Source organism: Tiliqua scincoides, chromosome 2 (genome assembly GCF_035046505.1).
Source record: "Tiliqua scincoides isolate rTilSci1 chromosome 2, rTilSci1.hap2, whole genome shotgun sequence".
Taxonomy (NCBI): domain Eukaryota; kingdom Metazoa; phylum Chordata; class Lepidosauria; order Squamata; family Scincidae; genus Tiliqua; species Tiliqua scincoides.
In genome coordinates, this window is record NC_089822.1 from 207,612,421 (window position 1) to 207,630,159 (window position 17,739).

Below are 17,739 nucleotides of genomic sequence, written 5' to 3' on the forward strand. Positions count from 1 at the left end.
AAGGTCATAAATAATTGCGAGGAAGAATTTTAATAGGTGCAATTTGCCAAAAACACCCCAGGTTGAAATTCCTTCTTCCATTAGAAGAAAAGGAAACTTTTACTACATAATAATTAATTAGCATTTATATAGCACTTTCTGACTGTGCAAAATGTTTCATAAATATTGTTTTGATGCTGCCCTTACAAAACCTTGCAAGTACAGTGTTATTATTCCCATACTGCAGCTGGAAACACTGAGGCTAAGAGGGAGTGGCTTGCCCAAGGCCACCTAATAAATTTGTGGCAGAGGTAAAGGGATTCAAATAGGGAGAGTCTTGACTTGCAGTTCAGTCTCTTAGGGCACGATCCTATCCAACTTTCCAGCACCGAAGTAAGGACAATGCAGCTCCGAGGTAAGGGAACAAACATACCCTTAGCTTGAGGAGGCCTCTGTGACTGCCCCCAACTGCAGGATGCAGCTCATGCCCCATTGGTACAGTTATGTCAGTGCTAGAAGGTTCATTAGAATTTGTGCCTTAGGTGGCAATTCTAGAGAGTAGGCACCCATTGAACAAAACAGGATTTAATTCTGATTGAACACCCAGAGAATTGTGCTGTTAACGTCTACACTACACCGGCTCTCATTGTTCACCTGGTCAGTCTAGCAATCCACATAAAGGAAGCACAGAGGGATGGGGAGAATAGGATGTTATTCATATATAGACACTGTTTAGAATCCTACATTCCATGACCAGATCTTGGCTCAAAACTCCCACTATTGTTCACGGCATCAAGGTTCTGAGGTTGGACAGTGTTTCAACAAAACATGACAGTACAACAGTTGCCAACTGTGACTGAAGTCTTTCCTGGAGATTTCTTTCTCAGTCTGATGTAATGTTGGAAATTGGTGGAGGCCCTCTTCGAATCTCCAGGATTGCTTTAAAATAGTCACTTGCATGTAAGTGATTCCTGGGGACTCCAGGCTAGTACTGGAGGTTTGGCAACCCTACAATGCAAACCCACAGCCCAACCCTAACTAACTTTCCAGCGCGGATGCAGCCCAAGGTAAAGGAACAAATGATCCCTGACCTTGAGGAGGCTTCCATGACTGCTCCCCCATGGCAGAATGCAGCACATGCCCCATTGGCACAACTGCATCAGTGCTGGAATGTTGGTTGGGATTGGGCTCTAGTTTAGCATCAGAGGAACCCAAAATTGGCCAACATTTCAGCTTTTGGGGGGAGGGGAGCTGGGATGAAAGCCCTGCAAAGATCCCCCAACAGTGTGCCCCCATGCTCTGGAAAGCAGATGCTTGTGTCAGCTTTACTGTGCTCCCCCTTGATGCCCAGGAACCAGGCAGCAGGCAGATCCACATCCTCTTCATGATGCCACCTTTAGCATGATTTAGGGCCCAATCCTATCCAATTTTCCAGTGCTGGTGTAGCTGTGCCAGTGGGGTGTGCGCTGTATCCTGTGGTGGAGGGGCAGTCACTGGGACCTTCTCAAGGTATGGGAACATGTGTTCCCTTACCATGAGGTTGCGTTGTGGCTACACCGGAGTTGGAAACTTGGATAGGATAGGGCCCTTAGTTGGCTAAAGACCATCAAACACCAATACATCTGGGATAAGTGTGTGATGGGGAGGGGGGTGCATTTGATAATTTAACTATAGTCTAATTTTAGCTTTAATAAAACCAACCTGGAGAAAAATACTTCACGATGTTGGCTTAAATCCGTTTCTTTGGCAACCTTTAGGCCTCCAAGCCCCTAAATTAAATACCTTGAAAGCTATGGAAAATTTAATACCGCCCCATCAAATATACAGAAGTATAGCCAAATCAGGGTTGGAATTACTTTGACATTCCTAAAAGAGTAACCACTGCCAGGAAGAGACATCTTCTATATAATCTATTTATTGTGTTTAATCTGCCGTTACTTGCTGAACTGAGGCATCTAAGCGTTCGGTGATCTGAACTATGAATGGAAAACCAAACGCTAACAAGGAGGCATCTCCCCTTGTCTATTCCTCTCTTTTAAGTTCTCTTCAAATTACAGTCCCCTGTCTCCTCTGAAAAAACCAGCAGGATCAGAGGCAATTTTCACTCACTCCTTGCAGCTGTGAGGCTAGGATGGATTACAAAAGCAATATTGAGAAATGTGAGAGCAAGGTGGTGGACGGGGTGGGGAAAGAGAGCAGCTTCTTGCTAGGACAAGCCAACTGGGGGATTGGGCTCTGCTTGGGGGGCTGACACACCATCAGTCAGTGTTCACCAAAGATCATATAAGTCAGACATGAACCTCATGCTCTTGGCTTTTATTTTAATTAGGACTGCTGAAAACTGAAGAGGGGGTCTGGGAAGGAGGCCCTTTAGTATTAACGAGGCTTTCATGAAGTCGGTGGTTGGGAGAACTAGTCCCAGGAGAGGATGAAAGGTCAGGGAAGCCCTGAGTGTTTTGGAGAAAGAGAAACTTTTTTGTTTTTCCCTTTGACCTTGCAGGCTGGAAGCTTTTAATTACCTCCCTGCCTGGGGCTCTGGCAATTAGGCATCTAGCTTACAAGGCAAGCAGAGGTACCCAGCAAAGACAATCTTGCCTGTTGGTTATCCAGAACACATGGGGGAGAGAATCTAGAGCAGCCATTTTCAACCACTATGCTGTGTCACACTGGTGTGCCGCAGATGTTCTGCAGGAGTTTGGGGGAAGGATCATTTGTTAGTAGGGCCACTGGGTGATGTAAGCCCCTGCTGTCAGTGCGGTGTGCCTTGTCAGTTGTCAAAAAACTGATGGTGTGCCTTGACGATTTTAGTGCCTTGTCAGTGTGCCAGGAGATGAAAAAGGTTGAAATTCACTGATCTAGAGTTTTGAGCAGGTTGCCCATGACTTGGGAGGAGGTATTGAAGAGTGGTCATTGCCTAGTAGTGCAATGTTTTTCAACGTTTTTCTTCTCACTGACCTCTGTAGTTTTCTCTATGGTCTTTGCCTCTTATGATGTCACTTCTGGCTTCCAGAAGTCTCTTCCAGGTTCTGTGGCTCTGTTTTTATAGTGTCTGTCATTACAGTCACTGTATTGTCTGTCCCTGTTTTTAGGGCAACTGTCTGTAGTAATGAATTGTCTGTCCCTCTTCCCCTGCCAGCAGATCCGGTGAAAGAAGGGGGACAGACAATTTACTACTACAGACAGTTGCCCTAAAAACAGAGCTACAGATCCCAGAAGAATTTTTCAGCAATTTACAACTGCTGTACTCCAAACCCCTGTGGCACATCTGTGGATCTTTTATGGCACAACTAAATTGTAGAGCTGAAACAAATATTCCCAATCTCTTTATGCACGTTTTGAGTAAGGAAAATGGACTTCAACATATAACTTTATGGTCTGAAAGTGATTGTTTTTAATCTCAGTTCTAGTTGGAATGTTGAGCAGAGCTACCCTACTATATCGGTGGCTCAGAAAAGCCAGCATAGTGTACGGGTAGAACGGTTAGCATCCTATGAACTTCCAGCACAGAAGTCAAAGAGAAAATGAGACCATTTCAAATGAGATGATACACATGATCAAGAGTACATTTATTTATTTCACATTTTTTATGCTCAGTACACGCTCAGTGCCGCTTCAGCAGAGAAATCTGCGTGCAAAGTGTTCCCTTCAGGTAGAATGTTTGAAAACCACTGCGATATGCCATTGCATATCAGCCATCAATAGTCAATATTTTGGAAAAGAGTACTGTCACATGAAGGTTGAATGCTTTACAATAAATAAATGGGCACCCCACTCCTATGGTGCCTCAATGCCCAGAGGAACAGTGGCATCAAAATGGCCGCCACTGTATCCACCACTCTGGAGACAGCCACGAGAGTCCTCAGGGTAAGGGAGTGTTTGCTCCCAGGTAGAATGCAGCCAGCAGCAATGGGTCTCTTCCCCCTTTCCGGCCCAATCCTCCCCTTCCCCAACCCAGTTCCACCTCCTCCACCCCCCACCCCAAAAAGCCGCATGGGTGACCAGCGGTTAAATTTACCATTGGCTGCTCCCCACATCCCACCTGCTCCCCAGGTGCTGTGAACGTGCTTTATGGCACATTTGCGATACCCAGAACCAGCAGTACATGTATGGAGCCAGAACTCTGGCCCATAGGACTGAGCCCTGAGACTGTTAACTGCTTCTTCTACACAAAGTGTCAGTAAGGCCAGCCAAAGTTCTTCTGACGCCTGAGGCGGCATGCACCTTAACGGATGATGTGCCAGCCTCTGCTCTTCCCACTTTCCCATGTTCTAGTTCAACTCTTACCTCCTATCTACATCTCTTCTTCCTTTTCTAATCCAGGGAGTGGAAGGAGAAAGAGGAGCAGTGGAGGCAAGTAGGGAAGATGTGTGTCCCCCACAACCTGCTGCCTGAGGCAACAGTTCCAATTGCCCTCATGGATGGGCTGGCTTTGAGTGCCAGCTATAAACAGTTGAAATCAAATTGGACGTCAGGTACAATGATTCTGTAGTACTGTACTCAACAAATATTCCACTGTTCAGCAAAAGGATAATGTCTGACATAAAATTAAAATTACTTTTTATAAGCACACGATAAGAGCCTTTACTGAAAACTAGCAATATAAAAAGGCACTGAGAGTCTTGTTTGGTTTTGTAATTTTTTGTTTTTCAGAGTCCTGAAATTCCCTTTCCGGTTTCTGAGGGCCTTGCTGCCTGGTTGCTCACTATGTCATCAGCAGCCATGCATGGACAAGTTAATCCAGCCCACTGGAAGGTTAATCTCCAGCGTGAGCTACACAGGGATAAAGATGTCAGCATCAATGACTTCTCAAGCTTGATTCCCAGCATTTGGCAATCACTGTCTTGGAGCTCTGCTCTTGGCTTTGGCCAAGACAATAAAGATGACTATTTTTCCCTGCCAACAATTTGTAGAGCACAGGCCCCAGGACTTTGGTAACTGAGGATGACACGAGGCAGAGGGGACTACTAAAAGAGAATTTCCCATACTATCTACCTAGTTGTTTTGATTTGTTTTTAAAATGAACTCATGTTGAGGACTCAGACTGGTAACCTCATTTAAAGTAGAAACTCAAAAAATCCTGCACCCATTGAAGACAGCCAAGCAAGGTAGGCCTCATGAAAATTCTGTTTCAAGGGAAAACAAATTCCACAATTACAAGGCACCCCCGCCCGCTTCCTGTAGTGTTTTTTGCTAACTGAGCCTAAGCTTCATAACTCCCTAGAGACGCCCATTTGGCCTGCATCTTACAGGCTTTTCAACACTCAATGGATGTAGTTTCATTCATTAGGCTTTTGGCTTGGAACAGTCATTCTCACCCCCATTGCGGTGTTGCTGTTGATTTCTCTTATTTCGATTTGCATATTGGTTGTTTTCTTTATTGTGATGTTTTTACTTTGCAGTTTTGGAGGACATTTACTTTGCAGCACATGCAGTTTTGGAGGACATTTTGGTGAGAAAGTGGCCTAAAAATAGAAATTAAGTACCAAAACCCATCAGGAATATGTCCTAATGTGCCCTGGTGTTTTGATAGTGCAGGGATAGAATAGCAGTCAAAGGGACATTCTCTGCTGATGCAGGAACTTTTGAGTCGGTGGGGAGATAGTGGTGGGGCGTTGTAGACTGCTAATTTCTAAAGAGAATTGCCAAGATACAAGCCTGTCTGGTAATCTTTTTTTTTTTTTTTTTTTTTAAACCTGGAAGAGAATGCAGATGGCCCTATCCTCTTACCTGTAAACAGTGGCATAGCTATTAAACTTGTAGCTTGGTGCTGAGTGCAAAGTGATGCCCCCGAAGTGACATCACTTCCGGAAGTGATGTAACACCCAAATTTTTAAAGAAAAGGAAAAATGGTGCAGTAGCATAGCTAAGGCGTCTGCTATCCCATGTCAAAGATTTGTAGCCCCCCCCCCCCCAATCAAATTTAGGCACAAATCCTAACCAACTTTCCGGTACTGGCATAGCTGTGCCAATGGCGCATATGCTGCATCCAGCAGTTGGGGGGCAGTCACGGAGGCCTCCTCAAAGTGAGGGAGTGTTTGTTCCCTTTCCTCGGAGCTGCATTGCTCTTATGTCGGAGTTGGAAAGTAGGTTAGGATTGTGCCCTTAATTTATTAAGAAATAAATAAAAAGTGTTCTGGTTAATTGGCCATAACTTTTGATAGAATGCAGATATTTCAGCATGGTTTGTTTTATTGCGTTCAGCTTTAACTTACCTTTCCATTGATATGTAATATGATGGTATTATTTGTACCTACCAAGGTTTTCACAGTTTTGGCCAATAGAATCAAGCTAAGCTTGTTGCCCAGTGCAGTTGCTACCCCCTGCACAGCCACACCACTGCCTGTAAAGGCAGATTGTGGCTTCTCAGAGGAAGTGTGAGTACTGCATTCTGCATGAATTGTGACAATGATGCTCTTGTCTTTACTACTACTTCACAGTCCTGGCTTGAGCCTAGCTCAAGTTCTGTATGTTTTGTAGGGTTATCTGTGAGGGTATAACCTAGTGATGCAGAGAATGGTGACCCAGACTCTGCTTCTCCAGTCCTGAGTTTCTCCATCCACCCTCTTCCCATGCCTGCTATGGGGCAAAAATATAATCCTGCTTGCTCAGGTACATGGAGAAAGAAGGTACACAAAAGGATTGAGGGGCAGAATGGTGTGGTAGAATCGATGGCTATGTTATCCCATTTTTTTCAGCATTTAAAAAAGCATATACTGCATTCTGGGGTTGTGACCTGGCAACTTTACTGTTTTGAACAGTGTGGGTCAATACTGGTGCCACTTGTGTCCTCAGAGTGTTAGGGTTTCTTTGCCATTCTTGGGACTCTCGTGAACTCTGTCCCTGATGTGAACATGTGTTGATCAGGAGAGAAATTCCTGCACCAATCAATCTGCACTGGCTACAGCTTCTGAATCTGAACAGTCATCAAGGGTAGCCCCATGAGGAGTGTGTTGCCCTAACTCAGCCATTTTCAACCACTGTGCCATGGCACACTGGTGTGCCGTGAATGGTCCCCAAGTGTGCCGCAGGAATTTGGGAGAGGGTCATTTATCAATAGACCATTAGGGCATGTGAGCCCCCATTGACAGCACAGTGTGCCTTGTCAATTGTCAAAAAGCCTTGACCATTTTAGTGCCTTGCCAGTGTGCCGCAAAATGAAAAAGGTTGAAAATCACCACCGTTCACCAAATCCATGTCTGGTACCTAATGGGTAGGTACCACATAATTCAACTTCTAAGGATATAGTCACAAGTGATGAGGTGCATTTTTATATACTTCAGTGTAAATAAAATGGGAAGTCTCTCTTAACTGGAATGTGCATTTGATTTGAAAATGGCCCCCTTCCACTTTCCCTCTCTACAGCAAATTAACAATATTCAAAAGTGATACATTCCAGACTAAAGTGCATTCTTATGATAACTTCCTCCAGCTGGAACCCAACCAGGCTGTAGTGTGCCTTAAGAATGACTTCAGTGATGAGTAGACTGTTGTGTTTAGTCCTTCAACAGAAAATAAAAATGTGGAATTGTTTTATATTGTTTTATTGTTCTGTTACACAGAAACAGGAACCAAGACCATAAAGAAAAAAACAAACAGAACATTAAATCTTCAGCATAGCTGCAGATAGCTCAGATACACACGTAGGTACCAGAAATGGGTCCCATGGTGAAGCTGGACTTGTCTAAAGGTGTATTTGTGAATGTGAATAGGAGGGGAACACACGGGCCAAGTGACCTGCTTGCAATTTCTTCTTCATGTTATCAAATGGAGCTGTCTGGCTTTGAATGACAGGCCCCTTGTTCTATGACAGCATCTTCTGATCAGGAAGATATGTTCAATTTCAACCTTCCTTGCAGTGTTAAAGGCACAGAGCTTCTGACAGAAAAAGAAAATGGTCACAAGAGGAAGTTGGCTCAACAAGGGTGGGTAGGTATTGAGAGGACCTCTCTTTATTACATTACACTGGTTTGTTTTCATTTCTTCTTGTAAGCTACCATGGACCTTTGGAGACAGGGTTGGGTATACATTTTTAAAATAAAGAATACTTATACCTATGCTATGAAAAGCTTCAACTGCTGATTTCTGCAGATCAGGTAGCAATTAAAGGCACAGAAGCAGGCTAAAGCTGACTATTTGTGATGAATGTCCCCCTCTAGTTTTTGGCCTTTCCCCCCTTATTTTTGGAGACTTCTAACTCTCCAGGTGCTCCAGTGCCTGTTCAGCAGTCTTAGAACTGCTGGAAAATCCTCCTGCTGCTTTCTTGTTCGTTGTTTGGAAACTTCATTATTCACCAGCCACATATGGATTAGAAAAATTCTTGCCTGTTTAGGGCACCTATTCAGCCTAGCAATAGGCCTGCTCTGCCATTTGGACTGCAAGCTTAACTGTCAGGGTAGAAGGGGAGGGTTGGAAAAGCCAGGTGAGTTCCTCTCCTCCAATCACGTAACTTTTTGACATCATCAAACCTTTTTGTTTTTTAAGGCCAAGCACAGAGATGCTTGTGTGTGTTTTTTCTGCTGGTCTGCTCAGTGATGGACCTCCCCAGCCATGCACCCTGGTGCAATGGTATGCAGCGGTGCCCCTCGCAGGATGTTGCTGCCCCAGTGCACAAATCTGCCCCTCCCCCACTTACCTTGAGCTCATGGAGCCTCGTACAACTTCAGGATGTGTCAGGGAAGCCTCCTGAGGGTTCCCCAATGCTTTGAACTGCACTTCCGGAAAACTGACCCTGTTTCCGACCCCATCGGGTGCCTCAGAGAAGCTTCTGCAGGATCCTAAAGGTGCACAAGTCTCCGTGCCCAAGGCATTTGCCCCACTGACTAAATGGGAGGTCTGCCACTGGGTCTGCTGTGAAAACCCTAGTGTTGAGGCACAGAAAATGGTACCTCCTTACTCTCCAGTAAAGTGCAAGGACAGAGGTTTCCTTAAACAATGGGAGTAGCTAGGATAGGAATTATATTTCTAGCTAGATGTGTTCAGGAAATTAATTTGTTTCTCTTAATTTGTTCCTCTTAATTCAGGAAATTAATTTGTAACTTGTGTAAAATGCAAGTCGTAGAATGCAACTAATGCAGCCTCTCCTCCATCTAAGCTGCTCTAAGTCCATTTTGAACATTGCTCATCAACACAAGCAAGGTTACCACAGAGTGTACACTCACTAGGGAGTGAATTATTATTGATTCTACAGACATTTAGTTATAGAAATATTTATTTCTATACTTTTTTTCAACAGCCGAACATGACCTCTTGGACCTATCAGATTTATACCAGCAAAAGAGCTGGCATAGATCCGAGTAGGCCCATTGGGGACCAGGGAATAGCAGAGAAGTTAAGTAAAAAAATTATTTACTTCTCCCCTGCTGCCCAAGCCCCAGGTCATTAATGTATTAGGGACATTAATGTATTAGGGCTAGGGAGAGTGATAACTATGGTGTGATGCTTCTACCTAATTGTGAAGTCTGCTGTGTTTTCATCACAAAGGTCCCCTGAACCAATCAGGACAAGGCTCTTTGTGATGTCATAGGTATTTTCCAAGGAGAGTCAAGGTCTGGTCCAGAAACTGCCAGAGCAGCTCTTGCTCATTGGACACAAGGCAGCATCATGTTTGTGTTCATGATGGACATGCCCTACTGTGACTTTGTTGCAGGGCTGGAGCAGTCTGTTTCTCTTCCCCTTTGGGGTTTCAGATTGGTTTACCACTCTTGGGTAAGGGAAAACCTTAAGTGTGAGTGGAATGATGAGTCCTGGTCTGATTTAGGGGTCTCCCTGCAGGATCTGTCAGTACCTCACTCAAGGAGAACTGGACTTGTTCACTAGTGTTCTCTTTTGAACGTAAGAACTAGCTTTTTGGCTTAGACTTGAGGACCATGAAGGAGGGTTGCCAGGTTCAGACCCCAGGTCTGTTCACACATGTAAATAAGTGGAGAAGGGCTGGTGGGTGGAGCACCTAGCAGTCAATGACTAACGTTTAACTGGGAGTGAACAGGGAAAAGGTAGCTCTCACACTGCCATCACCCAATATTAGAGAGCCTACATGGAAGGAAGCCTCTCTGAGAAAGCCTCCCCCAAAGGTAAAGCAGCTCCCAAATCTGGGGAATCCCCTAAGAATTAGCGGAAGAATCAGCAACCAGCAGCGGAATGTGTGTGGCAGTCTGAAAAATAACATATAAATTTAAAAGAAATGAAGACCAGATATCCTGCCTCTCCAAACATGTCCTCGATGTTTTATTCTTTTCCTGTTTGTATAACAGGCTCGTGGCCCCACAACCAGGTGCTCAACAAAGAAAGAGATATGGACTGGTGAACAGCCTCTCTCTTAGTCGGAGACCTCACAGGAAGGGGAGGGTCCTCTAGTTTCTTCAGTTTCTCACATCAGTTCATCATGGTGCCTTCATCGTGGCAGCAGTATGGATCTACTCCATCCAAACCCCTACTTGTAGGGGTGCCCAACCCCGAAGTCAGACTTCTGGGAAGAGCTGATCTGCCATTTGTCTAGCCTTTAGGCATCATTGAGATTCACTCAAGGCCTATGTCAGGCTATTTTGTGCCCTATACAAGGCTAATGGCTTACACACACACACACACACACACACACACACACACAGTGGATATATTCAAATACTGACACAGCCCCCTCATATGCCCATTCCATCACAGGTGTGTGTCACTTACATTTTCCAATCCCCACTGTTATGTGATTAAGTGAACATTCAATCCTACTTAGTGTCTTTGTTGTGTAAACAGACACTCTCTGCCAGGAACTAGCTGGCTGTACAGGCTACTGAAAAGATGGCCGCTTCTTTGCATTAAGAGCCTCTTTGTAGTGTAAACAGGCGATTGCAGTGGTTCTCAAACTGGTGGGTCACGACCCACTAGTTTGTGTAACACTTCCCCCGTCCCTTTAAGGGGCGAGGGAAGGGAAGGGAGGCAGCGACGCAATCCGCAGGATCACATCGCTAAGGGGGGTGCAGGCTTTTGCAGGAGGTGCTTTGCACCCACTTTTAGCTAACATTCCAAGCCTCGGGGAGCAGTGTGCAGGGCTGCGCAGGGCTTCCCACACCACCTGTAGCCTGCTGCAGCCCTGCCTACTGAAAGTAAGTGCAAAGCACCCCCCTCGCCCCCCTTAGTGACGCAATCCTAGGGATTGCAGTCCCTGTGCAGCGACCTTAGCCTCTCCCCCACAAGAACTTACTGAGGGAGTAAAGCTCCCTCAAAGTTTGAGAACCACTGTGCTATTGGACACCTGACTGCCTCATTAAGAATCTCTTTGTTGTGCTTTGACCGCTGTCATATATAGGGTCCATCATTAAGCAGAAGGTTGTTCAGTGACACACACCTGTACTTTAGTTTTTGTGTTTCTTCCTTAAACAAAGCGAAATCCTTGCTAAACTGAACAGCCAACAAGCCTGCACACTACAGGCAGGAGATCAGAAGTATAACTAGGACAGAGACTGAGGGGCACCTGTCCTGGTCGCTATGCCAAAGGGAGGCACATGACTCCCCCTCAGGCTCCAACCGAGTTATGGAGGTGGCTTCTAAACCCTTAACTCACTGCAGCCCCGTGTGGTCCTACTCCTCCTCTTTTCATTTCATGTGCTTCTCTTGTGCAAAACCACCAAAACAGAGAGAGTGTTTTTCTAGAAAGCCTTGGGGAGGCTCCAATCTTTCTTCTTGATTTGGGAAAGTGAAGAGCCCCTGCTCTAAAGCAGCAGCAGAATCCTGTTCTGTGGCCTGGGTGGTGGTGGAGACACTTGCATCCAGGTGAAAGGCAAGGTGTGCAATTATATTCAATCTAAACCTGGGATTACACAGTCATGGGCCTTGAATGATGTGTTGGAAACTGCTGACCTGTCTGTGGGAGTGCTGGGTGGCCTCTGGGTGAACCCTGAAGGCAGAGTAGATGTAACTGATGTCTGAAGAGAAGGCAGAAAAGCTGATGGAATTGTTTAACCCTCTTGCTTATAGCTTGACTCCTTTGTGCAGTCTCTGGTGGGGGTCAACGTTCTGGTTAGCATCTTGTTTTATAAATACGTTTTATTTCGAATTTTCTGCATCATGCTACGGCTATTAACTTTTGTAAACACGTTTTCCATTCTTTTCGGAATCTTTTCATCAGGAGAAACTAATACCTTGTTTTAAAACAGCTGTGAGGTTAAGACCCTTTCTCTTCCTTAAACTAAATGTTATTTATTTAGACTGTAGCCCTGTAAGCAACAGGGGACAAAAGGCTTATACTGGTATTTCAGATTCTCATCATTGCCTTAGTTAGATTTCTGATGGTGTTTTGGAGGCAAGAGATGCTAGCTCTCAGTAGAGGAAGAAACAAGGCAAGATTTGGGCACCATACTTAATAATAATAACTATTTAATAATAATAACTACAGAAAAGTGTTTCTTCATTGAAGCTCACGGACCTAGTCAGGCCCTATGAATTCCTTCCAACTCTATGATTGATTTAGGCTGTGAAAGTGAGAGAAATGAAACAAAACAATTCTACTTCACTGAATAATCCAAATTAAACATGCTCCTTTAAATAGTGCAAGATAGTAAGGGATGCCTGTGTTATTTTCTCTGAAGCCAATGTATCAGCTGTTGATAGGCAGAAATCCAAAATGCAGATACTGGGGAATGCTTCATATGTTGAATTTCTGCCAGTGACAAAATGATTACAAGCCCCGGAGCCCTGCTTAAAAAAAGAGACAATAACCCTCTCTGCCTGTGAGAGAAATATAACATCATGCTATAGAAAAGGCATCTGCTGGACTAGGAACACAAAATGTAAGCAAATGGGCTATCCGTTTGCCCTCAGCGGAATACCCCTGCATTGAATTGCCTGTACGGTGTGCTTGTGACCATATTTCCATTCAAGATTCTTGTTATGTCTGCCTGGTCCCAGCAGTCATGGATGAGGCTGTTAACTGCTGTGCCACTAAGAGGAAGCTTTCAGTGATAATTCATCCGTCAACATAAAGTCTGAGCTGCCAAGGAGGAGAGAATTGTTACAGGAAACCACCTTTGCACTTGTCAACAGCATTAAGTGAGGAGGTCGGGTACATTCCACCATTTTCCTCTGATGATGTTTTAAATGGGTAGGGAAGGGACACTGTCCATTTGAAAGGACTGGGCCTATGGTCACTCGCTAGAAAAGAGATGGTTCCTTGGCATGAGGTTTGGCCATGGCACTGACATCATATTATTCCTCCTCTTTAATACTGGACCCAGAGCCCAACCTTTCCCTTGTCAGCCAATGGCGGTAAGGCTGTAAAGCAGTCAGTGCCTGTCGCAAAAGATGCTCCAACAGTGTGAGAGTTAGCATGCTTCCGGGAGTGCCAGCAGGAAGGCCTGTGCCTTTCCTCCCCCACAATCATCAGAGTCCCCGCTCACTGGAGCAGGTGAGATGACAGGAGAGGTGGGAGTCGGTGGCAGGAGGTCAGAAGAGAGGTGGGAAGGGGGTGGAACTGGATGGGGAGGGTGCATAACAAAGCGGGGAGGCTGCAGAAGGCCCCCGCCAGATCTTATCCTCTCGGGCAGCCCTTTCTCTCCTCAGACTTGTGCTGGCAAACTTGCTGCCGCAGATCTGAGGAGACCCATTGTAGGTCGGGAGGCTACACAGCCTCTCCTTTTAAAATCCCCCTTCCTCGATGAAGCCTCCTGACCCCTCCCCCTGAACGCAGTGTTCACCAATTGGGGAGGGGAGAATAAGATTGGGCTGCTAATTACGACATATTATAAATAGAAGGTGATACAAGCTTTTGTACTTCTCCTGTTTATTCCTGTATCTTTTGAGTGGCCATTGGCCTAGTTTTAAACCAGATTGGCTAATTCTTCGTTTAGACATGCAGTGACTGGGTTCATTTGCATTCACATGAAGGAATTTGCAGATGAACCGTAGTAATTTTTTCTCCTCCAGAGAAAGGTGGTGACCTTAAACTGACAAGGATTACTTCACGCCACGTGTTTTTTTGTCCACAGGGCTAAAGTCAACCGGAAGCAGCTTGTCCCAGCAAGACTTCCAGGTGATTTAGCTGCTGTGCCTCCATGGTTCATCCTTTGCATCTTTGGAGGGAGGGTGGTATAAAGATGTGAAAAATAAATAAAAAATGCTTCCAATTACATTTTTCAGTGAAAAAAAATTGAGTTATAACAAAAATTCAAGTTTCTAATTCAAAACATAAAACCTTGTCAGGCCTACAGTCTACAGTTCCCTGTTTGTTTACTTGGAAATAAGTCCCAATGATTTCAGTGGTGCTAACCCTTACATAAGTGTAGATAAGAGTAAGCAGTGGTTCTCAAACAAGGGTATCACAACACCCCAGCCAGAAAGCCATGGCCTCTGCCCCCTTAAGGTGCGGGGAGGAGGGAAGGCAGTGATGTGATTGCCAGAATCATGTCACTTTTGATGGGCACAGGGGCTTGCTTTGACATATCAGAGCCTGCAGCAGGTTCTTGAGGGTGCGGGGAGCCCTGCGCAAGTCTCTGCAGGGCTCCCCAAAATGTGGAGAACTTCAAAATAGTGATTGCAACCCACTCCCAGTTTGCCATCGCGAAACCAGAAGTGGGTCACGATTGTTATTTTTACATTCTCTGCATGTTGGAGAGCCCTGCAGAAGTTCACACAGGGCTCCCCCCCCCCCGGGAGCCTGCTGAAGGCTCTGGTAAGTCAAAGCAAGCCTCTGCACCCCTTGAAAGCGACACGATTCTGGTGATTGCGTCACTGCCTTCCCCCCACAAGAACTCACAGTGGGGCTCAAACTCCCCAAGAGTTTAAGAACTGCTGGAGTACAGTCATGTCTACTCAGACATAAGCCCAGTTGAAGTCATTGGGACTTTTTCCGGGGTAAGTGTGCATAGGAGGAGGACTGCAGCCATAGTGATACAAATGCAGTGAAATCTTCAATAGACCTGGAGGTAATCTCCTTTTGTTTTAATTAAATGATGATGATTGCTAATCTTACAACAAATGGTTGGTTGGCAACCTTCAGTCTCGAAAGACTATGGTAGAAGCCTACAGCACCCAGTATTCCCAGGCGGTCTCCCATCCAAGTACTAACCAGGCCTGACCCTGCTTAGCTTCCAAGATCAGACGAGATCCGGCATGTGCAGGGTAGCAGTTGCTGTATACAACAGTGATCATTTTTTCTAAAAAGTACCAGCTCCCCTAGAACTGGGACAGAGGACAGTAAGAGAAGAAAGTAATATAGGTTTAACAAAATACGCTTTATTAACCGAGACTTTTAACTAATCTTATGGGAGTTGGGGCTCGTTATTTTTGGGAAACTTTAACACAGGTAAGGTGATCTCTTTTATTGGACTGACATGTTGGGTGATTAGATGTTGCCGGTTTTACTGCCCCTAAGCCGATCTAATAAAAGGTATCCTCTTTCGTATTTTATGGTGAAGCAGCATGTTTTTGCTGTGAATTGCTCACAGGGTGAGGGCCTAGCCAGACATTGCATTCAGGTGGATTTAACTTCAACAACCGACAACCGTTTAGGAAGGGATAATGCAAAGTAGAAAAGTGAGTGTCACGGAGGGTCCTGCACCCTTTCCACGCCTACTATTTCTCTTACTCCTACCCTCCATAGGGGGCCAATGCCCATTTATCCTGGCACATTTGGCTCTCAGATATGCAGTTTAAAGAAAGATGATAATCCATAAATCATACAAGTTTTCTCAGCTGAATTCATTGGGGGTTACTACCAAGTATGCTTAGAGTTGCAGCTTGACATATGATATCAAATGCAACTGTATTTTAAGAGGTAGGGAAAGCAGGGTAGAAACAGGACTGGTGAAGGAGCAGGTCTCTGGGTTAGCTGTTAACTTTAAAAGAACCAGAACAAATCTCTGAAGTTGTATAGCAAGCTTACATATATGTCCAGGTCTCCTGTTCTGACATGGTAAAGTAATTCTGAGCTGACTTTCCACAGTTATTTTGGGTAGCAAGGTGATAATCCGGCATAGACCACGAACTATACAGCTTCATCTTCAATAAGTAGTATGAAAATTAAGATCTTGTTTCAAAGCCAGAGATGGGAGTTGCACATTTGCCGTGGACCCAGGGACATCGGACAGCCCATGGTTGACCCCTGGGCCTTGCCCAGTGCCCACTTTTGTGTGGTGGGGGCAGCACCAGTGCAGCTCTCTTCCCATCACTGCTTTGTCCCAGCACACCCATCATTAATCAATTACAGTGGCTGAATGTCTAAGGCAGCCATTTTCAACCACTGGACCGTGGCACACTGGTGTGCCGCAAGTTGTCCACAGGTGCGCCACAGGAATTTGGGGGAAGATCATTTATTAGTAGTGCCAATGGGAGATGTGAGCCTCCCCACTGGCAGCATGGTATGCCTTGTCAATTGTCAAAAACCTGGTGGTATGCCTTGACCATTTCAGTGCCTTGTAAGTGTGCCATGAGATGAAAAACATTGAAAATCACTGGTCTACGGGATGTTGAGAACTGTTATTAAAAAATGTATTTAGAGCAATTGGTAGCTGTGTGTCAAAATCCATTCCCAGTACATTGTGGTGGGTACACAAACTATTGGTATAAGCAGGGCTTTTTTTCTAATGGAACGCAGGGGAACGTCGTTCTGGCACCTTTTTGCGGGGGCCCCTTCCCTTCGGAGGCATTCCAGGAGGGGGGGAGCAAAACAGAGGCATTCGCTGGGGGGTGCAGAGTGGGTGGGCACCTGGCCCCTGCCTGACCGCACAATGACCCCCTCCTGCCCCCATCTCCAAGCTCTCACCTGAGCCCAGCCCGCCTCCCCTCCCCCCGTGCAGCTTCCAAGCCAGTGAGGGCACAGAGGACGCGCGCCAACGCCAAGGAGGAGGATGGACAGCCAGCCAGCCAGCCAGGGAGACAGGCTGCAGCACCCACAGAACGCCCAGGTACTGGCTTGGCGGAGGAGGAGGGGAAGGAAGCTGTCTGGTGTAGCCCCCATGCCAATCTGCAGCATGAGCCTAGGCTTGTCTACTCAGAAGTAAGTCTCATTGTGCTCAATGGGGCTTGCTCCTGGGAAAGCGTGCATAGCCTTGCAGCCTGAGAGCCCAAGCCTATGCATGTCTATTCAGAAGTAAGTTCCATTGTGTTCAATGGGGCTTACCCCCGGGAAAGTGTCATAGCCTTGCAGCCTGAGTAGACAGGCGGAGGAGGGGCTCTGAGGCTGCAGTCCTCTCCACACTTTCCTGGGAGGAAGCCCCATTGACTCTAATGGGACTGACTTCTGAGTAGACAGGCACAGGATTGGGCCCTGAGGCTGCCATCCTATCCACAGTAAGCCCCATTCATTATAATGGAACTTACTTCTGAGTCGACAGGCACAGCATTGGACTCTAAGGCTGCCATCCTATCCACAGTAAGCCCCATTCACTAAAGTGGACTTCTGAGTAGACATGCATAGGATTGGGCTCTTAGGCTGCAATCCTAGGCACTTTCCTGGGAGTAAGCTCCATTGACTAGAATGAGACTTACTTCAGAGTAGACATACCTAGGATTGTGCTCTTAATCCTGGCAGAGATATATATCTGCACCCATTTTCACATGCTAAGGGCAGAAAAGGGATTCTACATGTGTACAACATGCTGTCCAGCCTTACCAGAGATCCTCCTCGTCCTTCCCCCACAAGCATGCCCTCCGCCAGCCACATTTGCAGCTCCTCTCCAGAAATGCAAAGCAGCTGCTCAGGGCAGCAGAGAACATACAATTGCATGCCAAGCGACTTCCCAAAGACACAGAGTATTCTGATACCTGAATTAAACCATA

The 17,739-nt window shown here is 45.8% G+C and overlaps 1 pseudogene; it reads right to left on the bottom strand.

The window, feature by feature from the left end:
- Positions 1-14,979: 14,979 nt before the first annotated feature.
- Positions 14,980-15,099, bottom strand: LOC136643200 (5S ribosomal RNA; annotated as a pseudogene).
- Between the last annotated feature and the right edge of the window lie 2,640 nt (positions 15,100-17,739).